The sequence below is a fragment of the Struthio camelus genome, chromosome 7, assembly GCF_040807025.1.
Source record: "Struthio camelus isolate bStrCam1 chromosome 7, bStrCam1.hap1, whole genome shotgun sequence".
NCBI lineage: Eukaryota > Metazoa > Chordata > Aves > Struthioniformes > Struthionidae > Struthio > Struthio camelus.
The window spans coordinates 8,505,185-8,514,002 of NC_090948.1; positions in this window are offsets into that span (position 1 = coordinate 8,505,185).

Below are 8,818 nucleotides of genomic sequence, written 5' to 3' on the forward strand. Positions count from 1 at the left end.
GCACGCTCAGCACCTGCCATATCCCCCTTTTTAAAATGCAGACAAATAGAAACTCCTTCAAATGTGTAGCACTGACAGGGTGAGCGGAAGGCGAAAGAGGAAGCACCAGGGACATCAGCAAGGATCTGTGCCTATTTCCTTGCCCCTCCTCCTGGAAAGGTGTCACAAGGTTGCATGTCGTGGCCTAAGAATGATGCTTCGGAGCATGTCTTTGCTGGTAACACTTCCTTTTCCCTCTCGGATTTCATAGGAATCCTCCACAATATGTTTATTGTCATTGCAAGCAGCTATTATACTTCCCTGTGTGCATATTTTCTAGCATTCAGGGCAAGAAAGGTTCAGCAGCCAGACCAGTATTTAAAGGGACTGTAAGGTCATTGTCATTCAGTAATTAGGCTGTGGTGCAGGAGCTGACATTTCATGTATTTACCTCAGATATGCCTCATGCAGTTATAAACAGCCATGCCACCAAAACTGTAAGCTGGAATGATTCAGGCCTCATCGTGTCCACCATTGCAGCTTAAACTCCACTAAAAATAGTAATAATAAGAGAAACTGGTAAAATTTAAGCAGAAGTCTGGACCGAGTATGAGCAAGGTTAGAAGAGAATAAACAAAAGACTATCTGTCCTTTGAAACACCCACCTTCTTGCCAATTCAAATATTGACCAGCTGCAGAACAGAAAAATCACTGCTTGCAGTAAGATGGCAATGGCTGAGTTTGCTTCAGAGATAACCCTTAAAGTAAAAGCAGTTTTTGGGAGCTTCCAACAAAGGCCAAGTTTCCGCTGCAGAAAAATGTATTGTGTGCATTGAGGTGGCTATCTCAGGGATGCAATAGCAGTGTAAAATCTGAGTGGAGATGAAAGATTTCACTCCCAGACTGTTATGTGACATTTAGAAATGCTCAGTGATAATATCTGCTTAAGGAGTCCCTGTGAGAACATCCTGCCCCCCCAGCTGCTTCTGTGACAGTGCTGTGAAACAGATCGGATAACTGATCTGACCAAAAAGAAAACTGGTGCATTCAGGATATTGTTCAGCTGGATCTGTTCCCTACTCTGGTTCATAGCACAGCTGCGCAGGCACAAGCGCCAGAAGTGGTGTGTGGCGTATCACAGCAGGAACGAGTTGGAAGGGACACAGGATGCAAGGAAACAGGGGGGAAAGACAAGGCAGAAGCAATACCTTAAGATGTTACTAATGCTCACAACATCCAGTCATGGTCTCAGTGTAACTAGTCACGAGAAGAGCGTACAAACTGTGTCACACAGTTTCATCAGGTAAGAAGGAGAGGGTCTGTGGTCCCTCCCTCATCAAAGCTGAGGGTGGGATGGAAATGTCTGTTTCTTCCCGCTGACCACAGAGGAGGTCTGGACACCCCTTAGGTGGCATGACTCTGTCATGTAACTCAAGCTGGTAAGACGAATCTCACCATTTGTAATTACCTTTAGGGGAAAGTTTTCTGGACTGTGCCTCCAATAGGACCCAGCATCAGTCTATGCAAGCCTACATAAGCTGGTAGTGTAGGTAGTCTCGCAGGAGCAGTCCCATAGGGAGGAACAGCTGGTGCTGGGGACTCCTGTCCACACTGTTTATGCTTCAGGACTTTTACTTTGGACTAGCTCTGGTTTGGTCTTGCAAACCGAGCAGCCATTAGCAATTGAAGTGCTTGAGACATGTTCCTGGAGTGCATCCTGCAGTTTAGCTCCCCTCACAAGGGAGCCACATGCTCCAAGACCACTCCAGGGTACAAATCAAAGTGCAGCAAGTAGAGGTAACCAGGAGACTCACTTTCATAGTGCACTCCTGGTCCAAAAAAACCTCCTGTCGTAATCATATCTCTACTCACCTCACATCACACTCATTCTGCAACAACTTCCAGGAAGCCAAAAAGGGGAGCTCCTGCGGCTTTCTTATTTTGAGAAAGAGATTGCACAAAGAAAATCAAGTACATCATTTATTTCTTCTTTCTTACTGTTTCTAATCCTGAAATGACAATAAACAGCTTTCCATTGAATTCCTGAAGTGATTATCCATCCTCCCCCCCAATTAGTTTTACATGGGGTATGCTTGGTGACATGACTTAAAAAAAAATCCATATCTTCCAGGACATCCTGAAGTGGATATTGTTCTGACTATATTAGGTTATGGTTTGACTATTATTTGAATTGTAGTGTGATAGGTGGAGTTTAGTTGTGACTCTTTTATATCTTTTTGTTTTGCCTGGTGATTTTTTGGCACTTTAAGACAGAAAAACTTTAAAATATTTTTGCCTGAGATGTTTCATTTGTTCTTTTTTAATACTATAAAGGACTGTAGAGATCAATTCTGAGAGCCCAGAAAAGTTAGTATGTTGTCCCTCCCCTAGTATCAATTAAATCTTTTATCATATGCAGAACTAACAGTATATTACGTCTTGCCACAGTCCTCCAAGGTATTATTACCACTGTTCAATGGATGAGGGCAAACGAAGCCAGGGAAAGTTGCTTTAGGCCAGTCAGCCAAAGGGATGCAAACACAAAAATAGAGCAGAAAGTGCCCAGTTCTAAATCATATTCTCTAGCCATTAGTCAGTGCTTCTTCCTAGTAACATGCACGGCTATGCAGGCAGTGATTGTACCAGTCTTGGCATTGTTCAGAAGTCAGTAAAGGCTGCAAAGGCCTCACCTTTTCTTGGCCGCTTCCCCATACGGGTTTGGGTGAATCTGGCTGAGGAAGTGGCACTTCTTAACCTATTTGTTACCTGCTCCATTCCTATTATGAGCAGCAATCTCCAGCATGGAGGAACCTCTGGGGACACAGCTGGAACAGCTCGGGGCAGTAACTCATAATCACCCAAGTGTGTATCCACAGAACTTGTCATGGGATACTTTTTTTTTTTTTTAACCTTCTGAGGAAGAAAGGAAGAATTGGGCTAGGAAGAACAGCACCCCTACAGGAGTCAGCAGAGCTGGCTTCTCTTTCTGCTGAGCTGCTGTATGGTATTAAGATTTCCTTGTCTCAGTTTACCTATTCATATGGCCCTTGAAATCATGGTTAGGAACCTAGAGATGTTTCAATACAGCCCATATATTATGTACATGTACGTATACGTAGGGCATCAGACTAAATGATCAGTGTGGTCCCTCCTAGCTTTAAAAATATGAACAGATGGTTTTCTATGTAAAGCCTAAGTATTATTGCTATCCTTTCCTTCATAAGTATTACTCATCTGCTTCTCCTAAAGTCTTCGTTCCCTTACAAATATCACTTTTGCTACACAAAGAATCTCGTTTCTAACTGTGTACTAAATTTGCTAAATCATTCCCCGCTTACCAAACCAGATGAAGAGCAGCGGTGCAGGACCCAGTTCTGAGCTGGTGTCAAATGGCTGTCTGTGTCAGCCTAAACGGAAAGACCGACGAGAGCCACCTTCCTCCAGATCTCTGCAGCTGTCAGTCGTGCCATCTGGTGGTAGCTGTCCTCTCAAAGGAGCGAGGTCTAGTTGCACCACCTAGTGGCTTCAGAGTAACTCGAGCTGAAGAGCTTTAGCATAGGTAGCCCGAGCGACCAGTAAACAAATCCTGCATAACAAACATCGAGACAACGCATTTTCGATTACAGGCAAATATAAACTAACGCAGGAAATAGAAAAAGTAAAAATAAAAGAGAGACAATGAAGATGTGCGTTTGATAGGGGTCACAAGACCTGAGAGGGGCAGATTGCTGAAGCTAAAACTTTAAAATCAGTCTCCAGCAGCAGGACACAGTTTGATCTCTGATCCAAAATAAGACAGCAAACTTTACTATGGAGGTTTCTCCCCTGTTTCTCCTCTCATTTAATGCGCATCAGGGTTGAGACCTTCCCCTGTATTCACGTGTATTGCCCAGACAAGGCAGAGGCAGAGAGAAAGCTGCACGGGAGGAAAGCGGTTCTGCTCCCAGTGGGGAGACTCTGTGACACCCAAACTTTGGCACAGGCTGTGCTCAGCTTTCCTCCCTTTTGAAGAGAGGGAGGAAGGCTTGGAGGGGTGCCCCATCTCTAGAGAACAGCCTGATCTGTAGTATTGTGTATCTTTCCAAGTTACTCTGAGAGCTGGCTTCTCATTCCCCTCCCTTCTTTCCCACAACCTTGCCCAGGGTAGGGTGCAAAAAGCGTAACTAGCAGCCCTTGAATTCGGCACTAAGCACAACCAAAACATAAATTTCCTATGGTTTAGTATCTCTGGTCAAGGACTGGGAGCTCAGAGCTGGTAGCTAACCACAGCCCTGCCAGTGGGTCACCACAGGCATGCTTCTTCACTTCTCCACACCCCACTTCTACCCACTTCATAAAATAAATATAACTATTTATCCCTGAGGGGAGGTTAGAAATACAGTCATGAAATATGAAGTGCTGGGTATTATTTTTCAGTGGATGGCTTACCGTATTACTGTTGCAATGGATGCTGAGCCAGATGTAGGGAGTGCCCAGGGCTGGAAACTACCAGGAATCTTCTGCATACACAGTTACTGAGAAGACAACTAAAGGCCTTGATTCCACTGGTCTTACCGAGTCAACACTTCTCTTGACTTAAATGACAGTATTGTCTTTGAAAGCAACCGAGGCATCTTCCAGAACTTTAGTAATACAAGTGAAATAGCAACAGATTTGTTATTTAAGGTCTTCAGTTTTTCGTCCGAAGAAAATTAGAGTTTTATAATTGATGCCAGTCACTCCAGGTTTGGGAGTTTACCTTAGCTACATAAGCAGTAGCTATTTTCTTACTAGAGAAATCTGTCTGAGGCATGCCGAAGGACATAAAACATACAAGAAATATCAAGGGAAGCATTTGGCTGAAAAATTCCCTTATATTTAGTGGATGCCTACAGACTTCCTCAGATACAAATGGTCCCATCCTCAAGACAAAATGGTACATACAGACAGTAGAGCTTTAGCCTGTTAGGAAATCACTTTAGAACCCACAGGCCAACAGGAAATTCAAAACATTTGATGGATAGATGTAATAACGGAGACTTGTATCTTGATGATGAGCCAGATATGTATCAGTTTCAAAGAACTAACCATCAATTTAGAAGTGCTACCAGTAAACACAGGCGTGCTGTCACTGTGACAGGGTCCCTGATATCCCAAAGAGCCTACCTGCAACATAAGCTGATTGCCTCCATCTAAAGGCTCAGGTTCCAAAGCAAAAAGAAACTGTGCCCCAGTACAGTGATGCCAGATGAAGACTCAAGATAGTTACTTATTAATATTCATGCCTCCACATATTTTACAAGCTAAGAACATGACCTGCTAAATGACCTGGACTGAGCTCTTTGTAAATGATATAATTCGCTCAGAATAGCCTTTGAGTCATGTCAGGGCATAAGCGCACAACTGCTCTGAAAGCTTCTATAGCAATTTAAGATGTAAGCACTTGCCAGTTGCTAACGACCTGGTTGGTTTCTACTGTCCTCCTGAAGATTTCCCTACTCTTAGCAAAGACAACAGATTGTATGAGTACTCCCTATCCAGTGAAAGGCCAGGCAAATTAGCACAAATCATCTTACTGGTGATGTAAACTAAATCAGGCAGGCACAGAGAGGACAAGAGGTGGCTTTGACTGCTACACCTGCACCAAAAGGTGGGGACACGCATCTGCAGCAGGATTACATGTTCGTGCACTTCCCCCATGTAGATCAGTGATGCATCAGCCGATCCTGTGATGAAGCAGACCTGAACATTTGAGATCAGCTGAACTGGAGGGACGGCAACCTCTAGCCGGTAGCTTTTCTTCACCGCCGTTGCTAGAACCAGCAGAGCACAAGTTAGCCCCTAAACATTGTGTAAATTAGGGTTCAGGACAGCAGAAAAGCTTCCATCTCTTTCTGTGTTGCCTAATCAGATGGTGAAACAGAAGCCACCCAACTTTCATACTGTGCGTGTGAACAACGCATGCTGCGACTGAGGCCATAATCTCACCTGCTAAAGAACTCTGAGCTGAAAGAATAATGAATCTAATGACATCGCTAAAAGGTTTTGATGGATTAATGGTACATTATTATTCTTCAGCCTTTAAAAGTGTGGAAAAAGCAGTTAACTATGTGTGCCCAGAAGTACAAGGAGTGGCAGAGCTGGTGTAGAGCACCCAAAGATGAGCACAGCGACAAGGTGTGAAGCAACTCACCAACAAGTCAGATATCATCCAAGGGTAAGCAAAAACAACAGCTCCAGTAGCACATATTCATGCTGGGCTTTTACACATGCAGTCTCATCAGCCACCTCGGAAGAAAGAGGAGATCATGATGAAAAAGCCTGCATGAACACCTTTCTCAGGTTCAAACTCTATACAATATTTTTTTCAGTCCTCTATTTCCTCTCTGAAAAACAGAAATAGTGGTTCATGCATCTACAGAGATATTGTGCTCATAAATATTTAGAAGACATTGATAGGGAAGGAAACTCTACAGACTTGTTGAACTTAGGCATAACACGTAGAAAGAGTAATTGCTGAGATTATGAGTCCTAGAAAATGCCACTCAGGCACAGTATGTGTACAGAGCGCAGATGAGCACCGTCATGACACCAGCCATGGCACCATCCTGGCCAGGGGGTCCCCGTGGGGCAAGGCCGGGCCTTGCCGCCAGGGTCCGACCCAGCACCTGTGAGGGAGCAGGGCAGCCAGGGCAGCCCTGGTGCCTGTGGAGGCACCCTGGGTGTCGGGTTCCTCCACAGGGGCCAGGCCGAGGCCAGGCCAGGCGAGTGCCCACAGCTTGGGGCCAGGGTCCGTATCAGGCCAGTGGCCTGGCAGAGGCAGGGCCGTGGTGGGGCAAGAGACGGGCACTATGATGGCGTCCCCGGGCAGGGCTGAAATGGGGCCTGGGCAGGGTCAGGGAGGCCCCAGGAGGGCTGGCAGTGCCCTCACATATAAGGCTGATTGCAGGGTTAGGGCCCCGGCACAGAGAAGGCTGCGAGCAGCTCCTCTGCTTCGCCGTTCTGGTGGCACTTTGGCTTCCCTTCAACTAAGGCAAGCTGGATATAGTAAGGAGCCTATTTGGTTTAAAGGGCTCTAGAACTGCAATAAAAGTTTACCTTCAGGAGCAGCAGCTTGTGCTCTCTGCCTCAGAGCTGGCAAAGGAAAACCAGCATCACCGGAGGGAACCCAGCAAGGGGGGCTTCTGAAGTACCGATGCTGAATTACCATGGAAAGTGCTTCAGCTTTTCTTGCTTTACCTTTAGCGTGGGCCGTCTGAGAACATGGACAATAGTGTGACCAGCAGGTGAGGACTTTAAGGTCAGAGGAACACCTGGTCCATCGCCTTCTGGGAAATGTAGCTCAGTAGCCAAATGGCCATTTTGCTGTGGACAAGTTGCTTATGATTTGGCAAATTAAAAGGTGGAATTTGAGGAAAGGGATGCTTTTATAAAAAAACTGGAGAAGAATTAACTCTTTCGTCCTTTTAAAGAAGCTGGTGGGAGGGGTTGATAGAGGAAAAAGATTTAGTCTTTTCAGGGGAGATTTATTTATAATTACTGGTTGCAAAAGGGGCTGCAGTAGCCTTAAGGTGGAGATAATTTGCTTGTTGGGTTTGAGGGAGTCTGGGAGTGGGTGCACACATGTTAAATACAGTATTTTGAGGAGAAAGCTCTCAAGCTGTGCTTTGTGGATAGGACAAGAAGTCATAGGCTTGAACTGCAGGAAGAAAAGTTTGAGTTAGTTGCTGGGGAAGGACATTTCTAACGGGAGGAAGGTTGCACCTAGTTAGACTGTATGGGCCTACAGAGATGTGGGCTTTCAAGCCTCAGAAATGTCTATGAATGTGCTGGGCAAGCATTTCCCACGATGAGCTACTTTGCTGTCCTCCCTGCCTTGGAACAAGGTCAGGAAGCTGGAGCTGGAGACTGCTTCCAGGCTTGTGTTCCTGGACCGAATGTTCACAAGCAGAAGCTGCACCACAGAGGAAAATTCCATATACAGGAGTATAGGAAACTGTATAGCTACTTCGTGATATTTAGCCTCGGAGCTGCGCTAAATAGTCCCAGTTAGCAATTTAAACTAAATCTTGGCCCCCCCCCGCCCCGGCCGCCCTCCCAAATGAGGGAGGGTGCCATCCCTCATTAACTGCCATTACTGCTATTAAGTTAGACCCAGAATTGCAATCTAGAAGGGAGGAGTTTTTAGGCAAGATGTTAGCAATGTTTGTATAATACTGCAAAACAGAAGAAAAATTATTATAGATACAAGATAAGGAGACTAGAGTGGACAATATTTTTGTGTGTGTCACTTTGTAGCTGGAATGCAAACTTAGCTTCCCTTCACTCACTGTCTTTTCCAGACATAGGAATGAAAATAGGCAGTGGGTCTAGAGAGGCTTTTCCTATGTCAGTCTTGCAAGAGGGATCAGGGCATATTCTGCCGATTGCAAGGACCCAGGCACCTCTGTAGTGCTAACAGACTGCGCGGATATGCCTTGCTTCACTAATTCCACTGATCCATGTAGGACTGCACAAGTGAAGGAAGGGATATCCTTCAGGCATTCAGTTTCCGGCTGCATTTGGCAATTATAACCTATCAGACCGTCTGTGAGTTGTCCAGTTTGCTCTCAGACATTATTACTCTGTTTTACTTTGCTTCCCTTTTTGTTTGTTTTTTAAATCCTGTTGTTTGAGGCCCTCCTTACTCTGAAGGTCTCTCCCCGTTTAACCTATTCCTGACGAGTTTTGACAAACATATTAGTGAGCTAGCCAGGCAGTCTCTGAACTGAAATACCTCTTCTCCCCTGAGGATCTGTCAGGCTCTCTTAATCTCCTCTTACCAAATAACAAGCATGCAAGTGTGGTTGTTCTCCTGGCT